The following is a 21175-nucleotide window of genomic DNA, read 5'->3' as shown; positions in this document are numbered from 1 at the left end:
GTCCTGCGCCCTCAAGTTCTTGTAATCTTTACCATTTTGAAAGCTCATCACACGGCCAACAGGGCTGACTACGTCTTCTCTCCAGACAGCTCATTTTCCAACTCGGTGTATATTACGACGTATTAAAACACGGCGCGTGCCAACGCATCCTGTACATCTCGTCGGAGGAAAACACGGCGGCTGGTATTTTCGGCCCAATTACCTGTTTACGTTTGGCACGTGTGACCTTTCGACGCCCAGGTAGTAGCGGCTAGCCTCCCTCTCTCGCTCTCAACAACAACAACAACAACAACAAAAAACGTGGATTATTGAAGTGTTTATTCTTGGTCTTTAACCAAAGGTTAGCTCTCACTCGCCGCTCGTCAACTCTCTGACATTCTCGCCGCGGCAACTCAGGCCCGGCGGCGCCCAAGTAAGAGCGAGCAGATGGCCGAGGATCCCGATTCATAATTTCATCATTCTCTTTTTTTTCTTTTCTTTTTTTTTTTTTACGATCCGGGGATTAAACGTTTGTCTGCTGTCGGCCACCCTTGACACGGTTACGAGCCCCCACCCCACCCCCCCCCCACCCCCACCCCGTCCCTCAGTCCTGTTCCAAATGAGGTTTTATGGCAGCGTTTAATTCTGCTGAGGCTTCGCGGCGGCTTCAGAGGCAATTACCCGTCGACGGGACGCTCGTCCCAAATATGAACCGTGGAGCTTTTCATTAAAAAGCATACGCTCTCCGGCGGCGGGTGACACGCGGCGACGCGGGGCCGAACAGGGGTCGGATATTTGAGGAGGGAGGAAGCGGCCGGCTATTGTGCAAGGGGAGGAGGGGGGTGGGGGGGGGGCTTTGCGCGGCATCGGGAAGAAACACCCACCTGGAAATTCATTAAGGTGATTTGATAGCAGCTTCTTCTTCTTCGGCGGCGGCGGTTGCAGATCAGCAGAGCGAGCGGCGCCGCAGCCCAAGATGTTCCTTGCAAGCTCCGGCGCGCAGGAGCGGCTCGCACAGATTTGGCTGATGAGACCATTTTTTTTTTTTTTTCTTTTTTTTTTAGCGCGGCTCTCTGGAGGTTTGCAAAGTGCTTGCCAGGAAATTAGTACTTCCATGCAAACAAGTAGACATTAAACCAAAAAAAAAATAAATAAAGGCAAATAACAGCAGATTAAAACTCAAAGTGCTTTAAAGCGACGGCCTTTTGGGATTTGAAATATTAGAATACGCACGTGTGTGTGTTTGTACAGTTAGCGCGTGTGTTCATCAGGCCTCGGCAAAATAGGATATAATACAAACATTGATAATGTATAATGAATAATGATAAATAAACACATTTTCACACCCTGCCCAGCACCTTTTGTTGCTGTTCACTGCATTTCAGCGCAAGGCCACCCCCTGAGCTCCCATTGTCCCGGCGCCGGGTGGAATTACTTCCTTCCCCGAGCTGCTCAACAGCGGTAACAGCTGATTAGAAAATGTCACCGCAGCCGCCGCTGAACGTAGCGGCGAGCGGAGAGAACGGTTGGCGCTCTAATTTTGGCTGAACTATCCCTTTAGTCGGCAAGCTAGTCGCAGGTCCCAAACCTTTTTTATTCGTCGTCGTCGTTATGTCACAAGACGGCCCTGCGCAAAAGATTTGAATTTTTTCCGCATTAGAAAAGAAAAAGAAAAAGAAAAAAAAAAATCCAATTTCACACACGCGGTAAGAAAACAATTACGCTGGCCGTTGCCGGCGCCTAATGCCGAAAGTTTCTCATGCATGACACGCTGGCTTGGCTACTCAGAGTCTACAGCCGCGGCTCGCTTCTCTCTCTTAATCATACCATTTCAAATGCAAAGCCGAGTAATCAGTATTCTAAAAACCGGCCGGCAATGTTAAGCACTCAGAGTTTGAGGCTTTGCCCCGAGACTCCGGGTCAACGTCTTCCTTCGCCCAGTTTTCTCGTTTTTTTATTATTATTAATTGCTCCTGAGATGAGCGCGCGTGTGATCAAAGCTCGACACTGAACCCTATTTCTTATTTTTTTTTTTTTTTTATGCCTTGGCAGTGGAAAGATGCCAACGCGTCGAGAGATGGGGGATACACTGTAATGATACCGGACTCCCACCACACCAGCCCTCATTACGGAAGCACTGGCGAAAGGTTAATGCTCCGCTACCTGCGGAGGAGAGGGAGCGACGGGCGGAGAGGGGGCGGGTGGGGGTGGGGGGGGGTTAGCGGGGGCGATCAAAGCTTTTAGCCGCGCGGCTCCTGTGACTTTAAAATTCATGCACTGTACGTCTGGAGAAATGATAAGGTGCGCGGCGGAGGAGTGGGAGAATTAGCGGGAAGGGGAAGGTAAACAGCGAGGCAGACCGTCCGTATCGTCTCATAAATCACTCCGATTGTTTTTTGGGGTTTTTCTCTTGCGCCATCCTCAAGGTTCTTCGGGACAATTCTCATTTGTTCCAAACAAAGAAGAAAGGACGGGGAGGAGGAGGAGGAGGGAGAAAAACACTTCCAAATTAAACTGTTAACTCACGGCAGAGCTAATTCCGGTATGATATTTAAAAGGCCATTTATCAGGGAGGCAGCGACAGGATACAGCACGCAGCCGACACAACACTCTGTACCTTTGCTTTTGTTTTGTTTTTTTTCTCTCTCTCTTTTTTTTACGGAGGAAACAGCTATTTATCATATTCTCTGGTGTTGGCTGCTGGGGGAAATCATAAAAAAGAAAGCAGGCGCTTTTCTTTTCCCCGAGATGAGCCGAATTCCGCGTGAGCGGAGCCGCATATCAATTATGCCCTTTTTTAATATAGTTGCAAATAAGCAGCAGAGAAACTGCGGCGAAAAGTGTCGTATTCAAATGTTGCGCCGATCCACCGACGGGTCGCTCACGCCGAGCCGCGTGCGCGCACGTGTGGCGCTTTTCGGATGCGGCGTATTAATACTCCTCTACTGTCTTCCTTGGGCGTAAGAGGTTTCATCGTAAAGTGCAAGCGTGAAATTATGCATTAGAAAGCATAACTTGGAGCATCTCCGCTCGCGGGCGGGGGAGGGGTTGGTGGTTGCTGCGAGGCGCCATTCCGCTCAAAGCGGCGCGGCTCCAAAACTTGACGAACAAGAGGAGAGGGGCGCACAACCTCCAGCAGGAGGCTCGCAGCTACTCCATGTCTCGCTGCGAAACAGCTGCGCGGCATCGACTCCCGAGAATAATGCACAGAGGGGGGAAAAAAAAAACGTGTGGTTTAGTTCCATGATTCGGAATAAATAAGGAGTGGAATCCTGCGCTGAACAAATTAGCGTTGAAAATAAGCCCCTGTGATGTTCCGCCGCTCCCAGCCGCCTTTCAGCAGCAGGTTTTGCAATTTCAGTTTGAGTTTTCGCTTCAATTTCAACAATACCGCCAAGTCGTTCGGATGAGGGGGGAGAGGGGGGCGGGGGACAAGAGGGGGGAAGAATCATTTGACAATTGAAATGGAATGCGATAAAAGGGCCCTTTGTGTCGGGAGATTACTCCGCCGACTGTTGGCTAACTGGGGTCTGACGAGACCGAGCGCGGAAGATCTGGCACGCTCTTCAAGTTCAGCCCTCACACTCGGCTCGGCGGGCTCATCCCGCAAATGCGTGCTTGATAGGGAAATAAACAGGCTCTCCCACCAGCGCCGCGTCCACCACTGCCAAGGAAGAACAACAGAGAAACCATCGACCAGACGAAAAGAAAAATTAATTTGCTCCTACTTTTCGTGCGACGTTCAGAGGAGGTTCTCTGCTGGTGCCCTCGCTCGCTAGCCGTATGTGAGAGTTAAAAATAAGCGTTATTAGCCACTCGAAACTAGCTTGGGTTCCACTCCACACACACACACACACACACCAATCCCAAGAAGCAAGTCATCCGTGGAAATGCCGGAGGGGAGGGAGGAGGCCCTAGGAGCCGAGCGAGCCAGGTGGAGTCATATCCAGACGCTGGGAGGGAGGCCTGCCGCTCCAACACTGATATAAGAGACATTAATGTTGGAGTAGATGGGAGGCGGGATCACAGAGCGACGCACAGTCAATTATAAATGAAGCGTGTTTTATTATTTTTTTTCTCCCGACCTTTTTTTGACGCTAAGCCCGGTTCCGCTGCAAGATGGCGAAAACTACAAACGCAGCGGCGGCAAAAAACAAAGGAGGTGCGGTCAACGACCAGAAGGGACGAGCGAGGGAGAGAGAGAGAGAGAGAGAGAGAGAGAGAGAGAGAGAGACTGATACTCGGCGTTTAAAAAGCGGGACAGGAGGTTCTTGAGGAACAACCTTTGATTCGCGCGGCAGCCACGCTCTCGCTCTTCGGCAGGTTTTGAGGGATGACAGCAGGTGGCGCCGCCTCGCACCCGCTCCTGCCACCTCGTCTTAACATCTGCAAAGAAAAAAGCTTCCGGCAGATTCGCGCACATCCCCTCACTAATTCACTAGGCGAGGCATGGCTGCCGTCTTGCGCCCCTCCCGCTCATTGTTACCACCATCGCGCGCGCTAACGACTTGCCTGAAGGTGGCGACGCGTTGTTTTGCTTATAGTCATATTCGGCTGACGGCGCCTTGACAGCGCGTCCGCGAGAAGTTATCAAAACATTTTCCGTCTCGCATTTTTCAATAGCCGAGCTGTAATTGGCAGGCCGTGGCTGCTTCCCTGTTGACACTCGAGTCTCTAATTGAAGTTGTCTTATGGATGGGGGGGTGTGGGTGGGGATGGGGGGGGGAGAGTCGTGGCGAGCGCAAGTGTAAAAGATTGTGGCGTCGGACTTAACTTGTTATTCAACCTGGATGTTTGGCCTTCACTGTGTACCAACGGCTAAATATTGCTTTGAATATCAATGTTCTGGGTTTGTATTTTTTTTTTTTTTTTTTTTTAATGATCATTATTTTATCATTTTTGTGTGTGAGACATGGCCACTAGGCTGTTTGAACTGTAAAACATGCATCCTAATTCTCAAACACGTTCTCCTCTTTGACAAATCAAGACATTAAGCGGTGAGTACAGTTTGTAGAGGCTTCATTCAGACGGACTCCATATACCTATGGTATTTATCTCTTCATTGAAGTGACTCTTAAAACACCGAAGCACTATTTCATTACTTACTTACTAATAATATCATTTCTTCAGCTCAAGTTCTGCAGGCCGGATTACAAAGTTTACCCACATGGCCCCCGGGCCGCAGTTTGCCCACGCCTGGTCTGCGTTGTGCTACAGACATGCAGATGCGTCGTGTGCACCGCTGCCTCTCACATTAGCAAAGCGGTTGTAAACATGTAGAACACAGAATAAGTCCATGAGGGGGGGGGGGGGGTGGAGGGCGGAGGAGGAGGAGGTGGGGGTGCAGTGTGGATTCCAACGATAAAATAACAGAAGACATACATTTAGATGAACTGGCAATGATTTGGAGTGGTGCGGCGATAATGAGCACATAAACAAACCAATCAATAGTACTTAGTTGCACAATGACTCCATGAGAAAAGTCGTGGCCCTCCTCAGTGCACACTGGAGACCCGCTCGCACAGAACACAGAGGGCAGGAAGAAACAAAGGAGGCCCTTGTGCTACTTTGTATTCTTCCTGCACTTCCCTAATACCGAGAACAAAAAACCCGGCTGCAATAAAAAACAATAAAAAAAAATCCTTCCTGTCACTCCTCTCTGTCTCACTAATATCGGATCGGGGGGGAAAAAAAACCCTGTTGTCACACTCCACTTGGCCGGGGAACAGAAAGGTGCACAGCCTCCTCTGCCAGTTAAAATAGCACAGCGATACAGTCAATATTACAAGACAGGCTTAATGGGCTGCCGTGTAAAGGAAAAAAAAAATAAAAAAACAGAAAAAAAGAACGAGTGACTCAGAAGAAGGAGTTGTATTTACCTCGGTGCGAAATGAGAAAAATAATATGAATCAATGCAAAATGTCAAGGCAGTGTTAAGGCCCCGCGATAAGCAGTGATGAGCCCCTCGCTGGAGGTTCTGTGGCATCTTTTCAATGTGCGGAGTCTCAGAACGTGGGCTGCTCCATCATTAATGGTGAGCGTAGAAAGAATAAAAAATAAAACCCGGAGCGCGAAACTACGTGACGAACGGCCAGAACTTGATGTGAACGTCGTAAAAGTCTCACGTTCCCCCGTCGGCCCTTAGCTCGCTCGAACTCGGCGCTCCGTAACCCGGCGAGCGATTTCCCCTCCTCCTGCTTCACCTGCTCCAGATGCCAACAACTTTTGCGGGCGCACATTAAAGGCCTGTTTGTCCCTTCAAAGTGCCAACTTGTGTGAAAAGGCGGCAGAGGTGGGAGGAAGCCGTGAAAAGGCACTGATGTTCCAAGGGCTCGGATGAAAAAGAGGAACGACTTGAGGAAAGTGAAAGAAATCGGCGCGCGCTGCTTGCCGCCTGCTTTATGCCGATAACTGTGCCAGCCATTAAGTAAGCCGCGGAATCTGTGACCTTATTACTCTTCAGACTTGTATGTTTAGTCTTAATTTGTAAGAAGGATGCGAGAATTGACTCCTTAATAAATCTGCGCCACATCCACACTTAATTATCACCTTATTTCACCGTTGCACGGTCGGCAGCGTCTTCCCTCGCAGCATAATTCAAGATTTAAGGCTTTTACAAATGCATTCCCTGCTCCCCCAACACACACACACATACACACTTTATACTGCAGATTGGGCAGGACCATTTTCACAAAATGCAAATATTACACATGAGAAAATATTCTCACCCTTTTTCCGGATGACAGCCAATTTTTCGACACTTTCGAGCTTGGAGAGGTCGTCCAATTACGGGCGAACATCAAAGCTCCCTTAACATTAGTGACAATGGCTGAGTATCAAACTTTTACCGGACAAATGAGAGACGCACATTATAATAAAAAAAGAGTATCGCTTCTCAGTTAGGCTAGTTAGCTAGTTAGCTAGCTAAAATGGAATGTTAGCATTTGCCAAAAAGGGGCCTCCAGCATCTGAAAGCACATCCAAAACTGGTGAAGTTCTTACCTCAATCCCTCCCTTGTTCAGAGACTATGGCAAAAAAAAAAAAAAGCTTTGCAGCGTAGCCCCAAAATGCTTCCATTCATTTGGCTTCTCACGTTTCTGTTGCAAATTGAGCCTTTTTTTTTTTTTAACGTCATTTTGTTTCTTTACGCAAAGCTTTTTTTGGAAGCAGATGTTTAAATCTTGCGGGGGATTCTGGGGGATTTCCCTGGGTTGCTCTATTTCACACAGCGAGCGAGACCAGAAGTCGATGAGCAAACTATCTCCTCGCGCCGCCAGGTGCGTCTCGTCGCGGCCACGGGTGAAATTCAAGCCGTCAGATTGCATTGTGCGCCCTCGCGATCGGGAGCGGAATGGCTTTGAGGTGAGGTCATGACATCATCCGTATATCTCTTCCGTCTTGGGAGCATTTCTCCATTAGCCCTGAAAACAAAACCTGCCGTTCCTGTAGGGTTATCATATCCACTGGTAGGTCGGCGTGCCGCGAGTCAAATGTCAGCGGTGTATTCGCTCAGAGTCCGGGGCCGCCTCCGCCACCGCCGCACACTGTGCTCAACAAACAAATGCACTCGAGTACAGAACGCTTAACGCTCAGGGCGACGGCGACTTCGCCCGATCTTGTGCAAAAGGTCAGGAGACCGCTGTGCCGCGTCTTTAGCTACCGTGTGGCTCGTTTATTTATCCAAAACGCTCTGTGTCGTGTAGTGCTGGAGTCAAGACCGCACCAACCGAGACCAAGACATTATGCTTATTGCTTCTACGTAATAATTTCTTTTCAGCATCGTATCTTTTTCAGTCTTTTCTTTAACATTTTGCTGCTTTGCCAACTATTTTCAAATTAACAAATTTGCTGCATAAAATTAAAAAATAAATAAATAAATCAAGTATGAATAAAGGGGCAGGGTGTCTCTCTGGGTGTCGCAAGCGGAGCGAAACAAGGCAGCAGCTGGATTCTTGTCTGTTATTATTGTGTCATCGCAGTGTCGGCTGAGTCTCGGCCGGTCTTTATCAAAAAATCTCGGGTCCGCCCAGTCTGAGTAGAAATCCCTCCGAGCCGGAGACGAGATCGAGACCCTGAAAAAAGTGCTATTGAGACCAAGGCCAATCTCGAGTACTACAACACGAGCACCCAGGGTAAATAAAAAATAATAACAATAATACAGATAATAAAAAAATAATAATAATACATCGCTACCGGGGTTATTAAAACTTTTATTTGTCTTTATTTTCTTGCACCATATGTTATTTGATTGTTGCCGTACATTGGCCGCGACCGGGGAGCCCGGCGTTATTGACTGACTATGGATCAGGGCTACTCTTGCCTGTAGGCTATTAGGAGAGGCAGCAGTTCAGGCTCCTGCCCTGCCGCTCCTTAATTGGTCCCCTCAGAACCCTCGGCGCGCACAAACTTCACAATCTCATTGGAAGATTATACCGGGGAGTGGCGAGAATCCGACCCCTCCCCGCTCCCGCGCCGGCCGCTCGCCATCGATTAGCTCATTCTATCACTTCGGCTCCTCCGCCGTCTTCCCCCACCCCTCGTCCCTTCTCTTTATCTCATTTCTCTTCACCTACAGATTACAATCAGCCGGGGTCGTCTTTGAGAAAACCATACAAGTGGCAGTAGAAAAGAAGGGGGCGGCGGCAGCGGCGGCGGTGGGTGGGTGGGCGGGGGGGGGGGGGGAAATAGCTGGAACAAATGGGAGATGACTCAGGACTGCCTGGTGGGTAATTGGGTTTTAGCCTCTCATTTTATCAGACCTTGTTTTGGATTACAGCTATACAACACACACACACACACACACATGTACACACACACACACACACACACACACACACACACACAGAACGTACAAACACGGGCGGTGGGGGAAAAAGCAGAAGGACGACCATACTTTAGGAGATCTGGAGGATAACTGATTGGGCCCGGGAGAAATTAGATCGCTTTCCGCAGTTTCTTTGCAATGCTGCGCCGAGGAAACCCGGAACGATGTCGGCAAAAAAAAAATAATAATAATAAAAAAAAAAAAAATTCACAGAATTCGACGCGACGCTTTGAATGTCAACACAAGGCGCCGCCGCACAATAGCCGGCCGCTATCTTTATTTTCGCATTCTAATTCAGGGCATGCTCATTTCAACCTGACATTTCAATTTCCGATGCTTCTACAACTCGCTGCGTTGAATGGGGATCTTGTCATTACACGTGTGCGCTCCACTTTTGGAGACCGTGACAGGCGGACAATTGCGCCAGTCAGCCCCGGAGAGAAATACTGTACATATCTTAACGTCCTCGCCCCGGCGTTGCGGAGATAGCGCGCCACTTCCTGCCGACAAAGCGGCGCGCGGCGCCGCGAACACCTCGCGAAGAAAAGCGAGGCGGCGAGGATGAAATTTCATTTTGTGAAAAAAAGAAGAAAAAAGAAAAAAATTCCCTTGTCAGTTTACTCATGTAACGAGTGTATAGACCAGTTGTGGGCAAACTTTCTGACTGGTGGGCCACAATGGGTTTTAAAATTCAACAGAGGGGCTGGAGCAGGAGCAGGTGGATGGAGTGTTTTGGTGACCCAACTCATGGGAGAAAAACACATCATGGGATGTGTAGAAAACATGCTTTAATGTCAATTGCCAAGGAACAAAATATCTGTCTTTGAAGCCCCAAGGCATTTAGTTCTTGATTGAAATGACTCTTAAAACACTGAAAAAAATTGGATACTTTTTTATGACTTATTTCCTATTAATGTGATTTCTTCAAGTTCGTTGGGCCGGATTAAAAAGCTTAACGGGCTGCACACGGCCCCCCCCCGCCCACCCGGGCTGTAATTTGCCCATGCTCGGTGTAGACTGTGGATGTATGTAAACAACAGCCACCCATCAATCGCGCGGATGCGCCGCGCTGATCTGAACCCGGGAACGTTTCCAATCCGCCCGGCCTGTCAAACCGGCGGCAGCAGTTTAAATATGGAAAATGGCTTCGGCGGAGCGACGACGGCGGCGGCGGTGACGGCCGCCGGAGTTTCAAAAAATGAGCAACACCCCCCCCATTGTTGACTGCAATAAAGGAGCGTATCACCCAGCGCGACAGCGCGCCCGTCTAATGTGTTTTTAATAGGTTTTGGAAGGCAGCGGTGCGCCAAAAAGCTTGGAGGCACGCGGCGGAGCTACTCAGGTGGCTGCCGCGGATAAACTTGTTAAGATGAACCCCTTTGTTTTGTTTGCCGGGCGCCGCTTTAAAAGGAAATTAACGGGAATTTTTTTTTCGTTTTTTTTTTTTTTTTACAAAGGGCAAACGACGTCTGCGTTAATTTCTGCACGTTCCAATTAACGGACACGCGCGGCTTTAAAGGGGCCTCGACTTGAAAGCGGTTGCGCCGCCGCGGATCAGTCGCCCGAAATCAGCCGAGATGAACCGAAGCAGAAACGGGGGGCGAGGCTATTTATTGATCCTGTTGTCTGCTGTGAGGTGAAACAAAAGTGGACTTTAAATGGATGTAGCCACATCGACGCGCAGAATAGATGTTATCTATCTTAATGACAAAGGGGAGTCCTTGGCTGAAGGGGAACCTCATCAAAGTTACACATGCATAACCTCGCGGCGGGGTTGCCAGAGGCGGGTGGGTGTGTGTGTGTGTGTGTGTGTGGGGGGGGGGGGGGGGGGGGGGTCTCTACGGGCCTCTACCACCGGATAAACACTGAAATCCAAACGTTGGAGCCATTAAACACTGTCGGCGTGCGACAGCAAAAAGGAATTTGGCACTATGTAAAGGGAGATTTGCTACTGCACACATTCATTTTTTATTTTTTATTTTTTTCGGTTTACATTTTGCTTTAAAAACCGCCTAATGAATTCTCATTTAAATGTAAATCTGGGGCCGACATCAAATTTTCAGCTTCTTCATTGAAATTCACGTCAAACCAATCCGGCCTGCCGCGTCGGGCCGAGCACGGGCAAGACTGCGAATGCGGCAGGAGGACAAAGCCCCCCCCCCAAAAAAAAAAAAACAAAACAAAAGAAAAAAACAGGGCTGTGTAATGGATTATGCTGCAACAGTTGCGGATGAAAATAAAAAAGGACACAAGACAAAAAAGAAAAACATCCGAGGTGATTCATCAACATTCAATGACACAAACAGCGACCGTCTTCTGTGAAAGCAAAAAAAATAAAAAATAAAAATACATAACAAAAAAAAAAAAAAAAGGAAGCTGAACACGCTTCCGGAAGCATGACTGCAGCTTGTCTTCGCCTATTACAGGCAGCAGGCTGGAGAATCGCTCTGGACCAACTACAAGCAGCAGATTACTGCCGGGTAGAGCCAGGAGGCAGAAGCGGGGATGGAACAGCTGACCAGTGTTTGCCCATGGTGTCCGCCTGGGTCAAACACAGCACGGCGGGAGGCTTGCGGTAGATTTGATGTAAAGACTTCATGAATAACTCGCATGTCCATTTTTACACTGCCTGACAGAATAATAATGAATAACCACTTTTAGCCCGAACAGCCTTTTGGCTCGCAGAAGCTGTTGATTCAACCGAGGCTAGGGCGAAGCCCCCCGCCAAGTAAAAATGTAGATTCAATAGCTCCGTTCAATAGCTCAGCAAAAAGAAATTGTTTTGAAAGCGCTGTAGTGCCTCGCAAGGCATGATTGTAAATGAATTCCTGCCATGCATTTAGTGCTCGGGTTTAGCCGAGAGACTTGTTTCGAGTACTACCAAAACATCTTATTTATAAAAAGACGTGATGACAAACTGCTGAGAAACGCCAGGAGGTGTTTGCTGACTCTGACGTGTTTACAAGTCGCCAAACAGGTTACCGCCAAATGCCTCCGCGAGCAAATCTATTCCCGTCCATCCATTAATTGGTTTATTTGTTTTTTGCATTTCAATTTAACAGCGTTTGAGGGATGTGAGATGTAAAAAAAAATATGTACACGTATATATATATATATTTATATATCGACCCTGTGTTTCCGCGTAAGAGACACTAGACCCGCCGGGCCCGTTTTGACTTACAAGAATAATGAAGCGACTTTTTTTTTTTTTTCGTGAGCGGGACCCGTTTTCTTAAAGTGACTCGACTGCCGAAGGAGAGGAAACAAGTGCCCTCAATCATCTTCGGTCCGAGGAGTGGAACAATGCGGCGGGTGGCGCGCGAGGAGAGGAGAGGAGAAGAGAGGAGAGGAGAGGAGAGGAGAGGAGAGGAGAGGAGAGATGATCTGCAGATGTCTCGCAGAGCTGCGATGTGTACTAAAAGGGGGCCGGCGCCGTGAAGACAGGGTGAAGAAGACTACGGTTCACACACATAGTCCTTCCAGTTCACTCCAAGGCACAATGCACGAGACTCACGTTTTTTGGCGTAGGGGTCGGTGTGCGAGTAGTTGGGCGATTAGACGCAAAAAAAAAAAAAACAATCGCAATCTCGAATCAATACTTCCAATGATCCCGTTTCTAAAATGGAGACGATTCTGTCACGTTTTTACCGGTGTTTATTGTTTTTGTTTGATGTGCAACTCTTGTGTGAGGCACTACAGTATTTTTTTTCGGTTGTGTTCTTATATTAAGGACAATAAGTGTAATAAAGATCTGTTTTGAAAAAGAAACCAGGAGAGAATCGTGATCTCAATTCTAAACAAAACCCTGCAATTTCCGGAATCGCGCAGCCGCAGCGAGTGGGAGGCATTTCCTTATGGACGCGCGACTGCATTCACGTCACTCCTCTCTGTAGCACAGAGCGGAGACAATGGGTCGAACCTAAACGCTGAGGAGGAAATTCGACAGCGGGACCGAAAACGCCGCGATTGACGGCCGTTTAACTGAAGCGTGAACGGCGCTCCACGTCGATTCGCTGACTAACTAATCTGGCCCACATGAGAGGAGCACCACGGCGGGCTGCCGAGCGCATCCGCATTCCGAGCGTCGGCCTCACGGAATGCGGATGAGGATGGATTACGGACGCGTCCTCGTGTTTGGCACCGCAGCGGACAGATTGCAGCGATTCGGTGGCTGTTTGTGGTTATTCGGGCCTCTGTTGAACATCTCGGACGTACGTGCCGCAATGGGCCAAGCGATGGCTCATTCTGCCACATAAATAATAATTAACTGTGTAATATTTAGGATATTTTGAAGAAGAAACAGTGGTTACGTTTTAGATTGCAGCATCTTTCACTCTCTCTCCTCTCTCATGAGCTTGCCAGTGAACTACAGTGGCCTGCGCACCCAAATCTAGATACTTCTTCCACCTTCTTCTTCGTTGGTTTGTTTGAAGACGCGAGCAGTCACCCTAATTTGGAAACACGGTGTCAGGCAGGCTGGATTGTCCCAGAACAGCTTCCTTAGAAATGTGGTGGCCTTGTGTTCAGAACATCGCCAACGCATTGCAACGATTCAGTGGCTGTTTGTGGTTATTCGGGGCCTCCGTTGTGTAAATATACTGTATATGTGATGATACACTTTTATTAATGTATTTTCATTGTATTTATGTAATACTTATACTACATAAATACTACATAAATACTTATCTTAAGTTTAACCAGTATCTTCAGTTTCTACTAATAAAAATATATACATATATATATATATATTACTAAATATATTACACACTGGACCTTTAAAACGAGGCGACTCGTTTTGGCAGCAAACGCAGCTGGTTTCCAGGGACGAAGTGCACCCCCACCCCACCATCCCCCCACCCCCCTCCTTCCCCGCCCACGAAAACAAACAGCGTGTAATTAACGACGCTAAGTCTCTCAATCAAAGCGCTATCATGGGATTAAAGAAGTTAATGTCTGGATTAGACTTGACTGGCAAAAGGGATGATTAAAATACTGGAATGGTGCGCAAGGCAAAGCAAGTCAGCCTGCTTATGGACTCTCGGAGTCGCTAATGTTTGATATTATTGCTTTTGCGCGGCGGAGTCGAGGATTGCTCCCCGAACCGCCGAGCGCTTCGGGAAGGCGTCAAACTTCCTGTTTTATGTTATGAACGGCGGAGCTTTGTTGGTTTTACAACATGCAGTCACGCATGACTCCAGAGGGGCATTATGTGGGCTTCAGACGCCGACGGGGGGGCTCTTAAACCACATCCTGCATCTCTGACGCTCGCAAAAAAGCACCAAATGGCCGTCGCGGAAAGACGGAGCGGCGGTGAAATACGGCCCGCGCCGGGCGCTTTCACTGGCTCGTCTTGTTATTTCAATTCTTTTGGCGAAGAAAGATGGAGAGGAGCCCTCACTAAAGTCACAAGAACGGCTCCTGGGTGTAAGTAATGTGCACCATCAAGCCAAACTTCCTCTCAGACAATTCCGAAGGGGAGAATAGAGAGAGTGGGACAGTGACAAACCGCAAAGTAGAAAGAATGAGTGCGGTCGACAATGACTTGATTAATTGAAGGCAGGATGGGAGGTGGGGGGTGGGGGGTGGGGGGGGAGTCTGCACGCACCTTTGCCATCCCAGCACTCACATGACAAGTCCTTTTATTAGTTCCACCGCGCTGGAAAATCATTATCACAACCAAAATGTCAACTTTTTCAATTTGGGACTCACAAAAAGGCCAACATTCAATTAAAGTCCGAATCTTAAGACCGTTTGGCTACGGCCAACCAGTGGGTCTCGGTTGACGTATGGCCGTCTGTCGCATGACAAACCTGTTGTTGTGAACCAATGAACACAAACGTGCAGGAAAACGCCACCCAGCAAAAGAAGCTCAACGTTTGTCACCGCAAAGCGACTTGTCACTCAGATCACGCGGCTGGATTTCTCACAAGTCATTTTAGAGTTCACTGAAAAATTTTAAAGCCAACTTCGCCCGGCCACTCGCTGGAATATTAAACCCAGTTCTGAGCTCAATTTGCCCTGTGGCGTAACCCAATTGGTGCCTTGGCCACAAATGATTTTTGTCCAAATATTCTTTTTTTTCCCCCCACTGCACCCAATCGATTCAGAGCCTCCAAGATCTCAAATCAATATCAAACATGTTTGATGTTTCCAACCTCCTGGGGGGGCCCTGACGGAAGTCCCCCCGACCCAGCAACAGCCAATGAGAAAAGAGCCGGCCAGAAACATCGGCAGCCGTATGTCGTGTGCGCACCTATAGCAACTCCTAGACCAGACTGAATTTCATCAATAGGGTTTTTTTTTTTCTCCATACTTGTGCCGAACTAACACGAGGCAGGACAAGTCACGCAGGTCCTCCATCAGATGTTGTGCGTCTGGAGGATCATACTGATGAATGAATAAGGACAGATCTCTTCAAATGGTCCTTATGCTTGCATGGTCTCCCCTTCAGAAACGGGTACGGTCCTGTGTGTGGCCAGCTTCGGGACCGCCGTGACAGCACGTTTCATAAAGTACGGTGGAAAGTCAGCATTGATTTCAAAGTACACTGACAACCAAATCGATGGCAGCGCGCTCAGCTCTGAATTTTTCATGTTCTCCATTGTGGACGCGTCTCCAGGCAGCCACCGGTACGACGCGGCGTGTTTTCAAGACTCGGAGAGCTCCGCTGACGACGACGATGATGTCTCAGCATGTTCGGCTCCCAATCATTACTGAGCATATTTTAATCACGGGGCGTGGGGAAAAAAAAAAAAATCAAATAAAATAAACATCCCTGAATACATTTGCATCTCCGTGTCAAAATGCTGCAGCGCACTGGGACTCCCACTTCAATCCGCCGCTCATTAAAAATGTATCTGCTTTTGATTAGTTACCTCTTGAAATTAATTCATCGGGGTTAGCGGTGACGGGAAGCTCGCAGTTAGTGACAAACTGCAGCGCTTGTCGCTGATAACACCCCACACTTTAGTATTCGGCACCGTGACCCTCCCATCCGTCTTTCCCTCCGTCCCCTCCCCCCGCCCCCTCATCTCGCGCCCACCGACCACGCCCCCTCCGCTGCCCCCTCCCCCACCCCCACCCTCCGCGCCCGCTTTCCCCGGCCGGCCCTCCGCTCGCCCTCAGTCAGGTACGTTGAGAAATGACCCCGGAACTGAAACATTTGTCACCGCAACAATCTACTGAAGGTAAATTACATCCAAAGGCATTACCGCGGCCGCGCGCACAACAAGGACTGATGGGAAGATGGAGTATTTTTGAAATAAAAGCACTTTAGCGGGAACAAAAGTCGTACCCCACAGGTATAAGGCGCCGCGGCACTGAGGCGGCGAGGAGGAGCGGTGATGGAAGGCTCGGGTATTGGAAGTGAACGGCGAATCTCGCCTCTGTGGTAACGCCCTTGGGTTGGCCAGTGAGGCATCAAATGGTGCATTGTGGATGGGCAGTTATCTCCAAGGCTTCCCTTTCAATCTTATTAGAAAACGTGCGGCGGCGGCGCTCGGCTTTTTATTGAACAGAAAGCTTCAAGGCTGTTGCGATGAGGCCGGGAGGCAAAAACCTGCAGGAGGGAGGTTGAATTGGCAACGTGTGACAGTCGTCCACCCATGACTCCTGCGGCAGCGGCGGCGGCGGCGGCAGCAGCACGGCCAGGCAACCGCGAGAAGCGTGGCGGAGAGCTCATTCAGTATGCATGTGGCATGTATAAATGATGCTGAATGATGTGTGTTTTCGCCATGCCGCATGTTAGTGCTTTTACGTAAAAGGCACGTCCAGAAATGATCCCTGGAATGGTGCAGTGGATGAAATGAAATGAAATGAAATGAAAAAAAAAAAAAAAAAAAAAAAGGAAACAGGAAACAGGCAAGCAATTCCGGACTTCATCTTTTTTCATTTTCGGCTCTAACAGAATAATGCACTGCCTGCACGGGAATTGGTGGGAAACCATTCACCAAGCCCGCTGACAAAGTGTAATGAATTTCATGCTAATGCACAAGGAACTTGGCAAAATTGACTTGATCTGTCAACGTCTCTTTCTTTTAAATTCCGGGCCAGTCAGGTAAAGCTGATGAATTTCCGTAGCCGAGCACGCCGAGGCGCACGTTTCCCAAATGCCGTGGCTTTTAATCTCGCATCTGATCAGAGGCCAAACTAAGCCTCTGTGAATGAGAGTCTATCACATCCGAGCTGGCCAATCAGGTGTCGCTGCTGGTTATAGCCGGGGTAGCGACGGCTCTCGGCTTCCTACAGGTGACAAGAGATGCGACGTTCGCTGCGCGTGACCTCCCCCGGAGTTTTACCACAGTGTGGCGCTGTGGTGTTTTAGCTGAGAATTTCCCAAAGAAAAGTCCCGGTGAACCTGTTTCCATCGCAGGGATCTATCGGCGGTCTCGCAGCCGCTTCAAGCTTTTCTTCTTCCTTATCTGCATCCGGAGCCTTGAAAAGCGGCTAAGGGGACCTGCTTCCTCGTTTCATCACAACCTGACGTGAAGCTGATTAGGAAGCCAATCCGAGACCGACGGGATTTGAAGTTGGAAAAGGTGGATAAGTGGGATTTCAGCCTCAAAATTGCCAGCAATCCAACTAAACACACACACAGAAAAAAAATTAACGAATAACCCATTTGCCAATAGGGCCGTGTTGAGGTTGCGCTGTGCAAAATTTGCACAAATGAAACAACAATGGGGCAACTTAACCAGGAGATCTCTAATTAATAATGACCCTCTGTGAAGCACAGCATTGTGTGCATATTGCAATATTGACAAACTGCCGCAAGAAGACGACGAACCCTGACAGCAAACTAAAGAAAGGTCCTCTGTAATCTATACAATCACAATAGAACTGGGTAAACACACGCGGCCAAATCCAGACATACAACGAAAGCCACTGCGTTTTTTTGGTGTTTTTTTTTTATTAAAGCAAACAAAGAGATTGCGTTCCAATCAATCCAAACCCTCCCGAGAATATCATGTACAAAAGCTTATCTACTGACTGCATTCCAACGTCTCAATATCCCAGAGACAACAACAATAGCTATTTACTAAATACCGTTGCTCTGTCCAAACCACACTCTCAACCCACTTATCACAGTAATCAGTAATGAGCGTGTGCATGTTGCCTTCCGAGCTAAATTTTCCTTCTGTGTATTATGTTCTTAATCGTTGCTCGATGTGCGCGCTCGTGCCTTTTTCTTCATTTTTTTTTTTTTCCCTTCTTCCAATCCGGTTCCGCAAGTGGGCTGGATTTGTTCCCTCTGCACGTGGGGCAAGAGACGATGGGGAGAAGGTGGCTTGGCGCGTCGGACAAAGAAATGGGTTCACGTTGAATAATGCAACGCTGGAAGTGAGCACTATCGCCACACAGTGCCATCTCCAAGAGTAAAGAAAACTGTGGAAATCCAGCCCGTGAATTCATCTCATGTCAAATGATTGTCAAATCAAAGCTGGAGCTCCAGGTGGTGTTTTTTTTTGTTTTTTTTTCTCCATGTTTTTTAGGGGGAGGATAAATAAAACATGTCTGAGAACACTCTGTTGGCCTTTATTCCTTAGTCATTCTCTTTTTTTTCACTTTGTCTTTAAGGCTTTTTTTCCTCCCTCTTGACATGGATGCGTGTTTAGTGTCAGCAGGACATGTGTCATGCTGCAGCCTCGGGGGCCACGCAGGGTTTGTCTGCTGTGGTTAAAAGTAAATTTCTGCTCCACAATTCTGCAAAAACTGCGAGTTGCTGTAACTTACTTTCAAGCCACCTTTTCTTTTCTTTTTTTTTTTTTTCCCAAAACAAAAATATGTATTTTCTGTCAGTCAGTGTTGCACAGTGAATAAGCAATATGGTTGAAGGGAGAGTGTTGTTCAGGCTGACCCGACCCGCTGTGTGATCGCTCCTTCCTGTTCTCCCCGTGGGTTGAGTGCGGCAGCTAGCCAGCCTTTCCTGTTACATGGCTGAACAGCTATGTCACGTCAGTGTCGCAGCACAGGGCTTCATTTATTGATTTTGTCCTGTCAACCCGTATATGGACAATTAGGACCTAACCGATGTTGAAGATCAGGCTCTGTGCTCTATTACTACCTAAAAAACTTCACGTTAGAGGGTGCGATTAACATTTAAACGGGTTTCTCTTCGATGCTTTAATAGAAAATCCCAGGGAAACGTTTATCGAAAGGAAACAAAACATTAAAAGCTTTACAACTCCCACATTATGCACAATTCCTTGACCAATATTTTCTGAGGATAATAAGAGTCTCTAGCCTGTCACTGAGCTCCCAGGAAGTAAAAGAAGTCCATTCTTCACTTCTTTGGCTTCTCAGGAGGTGTTGCCAAAGCACACAGATCTGGAAACAAACCCTTTGTGATGTCATGTCAAGGGTGTTGGCCACTCTCTGATCTCTCACGAGTTATTAACAATGTCCCCAGCTAGGTGTCAGTGCAAAGTCTGTTTTGGTGCCTACACTTAAACAAAAAAATACATCTTTTTGTTTATCAATTAATAATCAATGGGTAATATTCTACATTATCACATGCAAGAACAACTGAGCTGAACAACAACAACGCGACGCAGCAGCGCGTCATCCATTGGCTGAATTGCCAGTCTACGTTCTGGCATGAGCCAATCAAAAGCTATTTCGCAACCAGACACTAGCTGTGTTTCCATTACCCCGAGAATTGCGCAAAACCTAAATATTGCAAAACCGGTAATGGAAATACAAACTTCGAAAAAAACTCTCAAATATCGCTAAAATATTTTTATGCTACCATGAGGTGGTTTTTCAGACATATCGATACAGAGGTATATCACTAAAGTGTCATGGAAACACAACAACCGTTCTTGACAGCAAACAAACCTAAACAAACGCAAACGTAATTCTCGTAAATCTTGCAGGACGAGATTTTAGGGGAATTGCGGCTTGTGCACTTCACACCATTCAATGGAAACACCTGCGAATCGCAATTGTACTCTGTCGAAAATTTTGAAACGTTGCTTTTATTTCGCGCAAACCAGTCATGGAAACGCAGCTTCTGCTTTACAACACCTGTGAGCCAAAATCTACCTAGGGACGTTGAAACCGACTGGCGCCTTCCAAATGAATCGCCCCTGGTGGCAATGATCTATGAAGAAAATGTAGATGAATAACGCTGGTAAACACGCCATGGACAGGCCGTGGCAGCCCGCGTACACCCGTGTAAATCGCTCTCTGCACACGAGCAGACGAGCACTTGCTCGCCGCCGCTGTCTCGCCGCGCGCTGCTTCACCGACCGCGCCGCAAACACCTCTGCCATGCTCACCGCTCAACAATTCTGCATTTCATCAGTCTCGTCTCTCTCCCCCGGATCTACCTTTGCAGCAAATTTGTTCTTGTCACTTTGTGTTTTCAGTTATCAATAATGTATGACTGCAGGTGGGTAATAGAGTTCCGTCCTTACATGACATCAGGAATATGTTTATGTTTCTGAAATGCAACCAAAGACTGAGGAGGAGATTAACGGCAGCAGGGCTGCATGTGTCTTGAGAATAGAATTTTCACTTCATCAACACCTCATAGCTTATCCTTGAGAGCATGCTTTACATTATTTAGGAAGGGGCAGGATTTTCGTAGAGTTTGCTTTTTCCATTTCATCTCATTTCACTACTGCATAAAGTATTTGACTGGTGACATCGATGTTATTGAACGACATAAATATTTATTTTACAGCTTGGCAGAAGGCTATTGCGACGGCAGGCCACACTTTAAAACCTGCATGATGAATGACAGCGTGCGGCTTTTCAGCCTTTGAAAATTGCACATTTCAAGCAGGCACACGTTTTAGTTTTATGCACTGATAAACACATGTGTCTTATTTCCAGCATCTTACAGCTTTGTGCATAAGATGTGGCCACTAAGGAAAAGCTAGTCATATAAACATAATATGTAGTCGGTACTGAGAGGTTATAATAAAATGCCTTCCGGGGCTCATGTTAAAAGAATGACACAAGGCCTGATTCCAACGCGCAGAGTTGCCCCGAAGACACGTATCAGTTGATCTAATATTTATGCTATGCAAATTCATGAGTTGAGGCTAATTTCAAAAATCGAGACGCAAAAAAAAAAAAACGAAAACCTCTGGGCTACTTTGCTAATTGAATTGCAAATGCGTCTCTGTTGCACTACCATGCAAGCTAAATGGATGTCAATAGGTCAGGAGAGATTCGGCGAGGGAGAAGGGGAAGATTTCGTGATGGTTCGTGAACTCACCAAAACACAACATTCCCAGACAAAAAAAAACTTTTTAACTCAGACTTGTCGGTATGTATGGAGAGAAAAACTAATAAAATAAAGTCCACAAAAATAGCAATGTCGTGCGTGCGCGCACACACACACACAAACACGCACACACGCA

The 21175-nt window shown here is 47.7% G+C and overlaps 1 protein-coding gene across 2 annotated transcripts in view; it reads right to left on the bottom strand.

Moving 5' to 3' along the window:
- unc5da (unc-5 netrin receptor Da) overlaps positions 1–21175 on the bottom strand; it is a 239964-nt gene that overhangs the window by 152466 nt on the left and 66323 nt on the right. The window lies entirely within an intron of this gene.

The sequence above is a fragment of the Nelusetta ayraudi genome, unplaced genomic scaffold (genome assembly GCF_046127955.1).
Source record: "Nelusetta ayraudi isolate G7.1 ecotype Tasmania unplaced genomic scaffold, CSIRO-AGI_Nayr_v1 ptg000026l, whole genome shotgun sequence".
Taxonomy (NCBI): Eukaryota; Metazoa; Chordata; class Actinopteri; order Tetraodontiformes; family Monacanthidae; genus Nelusetta; species Nelusetta ayraudi.
Note: the sequence above shows the minus strand (reverse complement) of the source record. Positions and strands in the feature narration are given on the sequence as shown.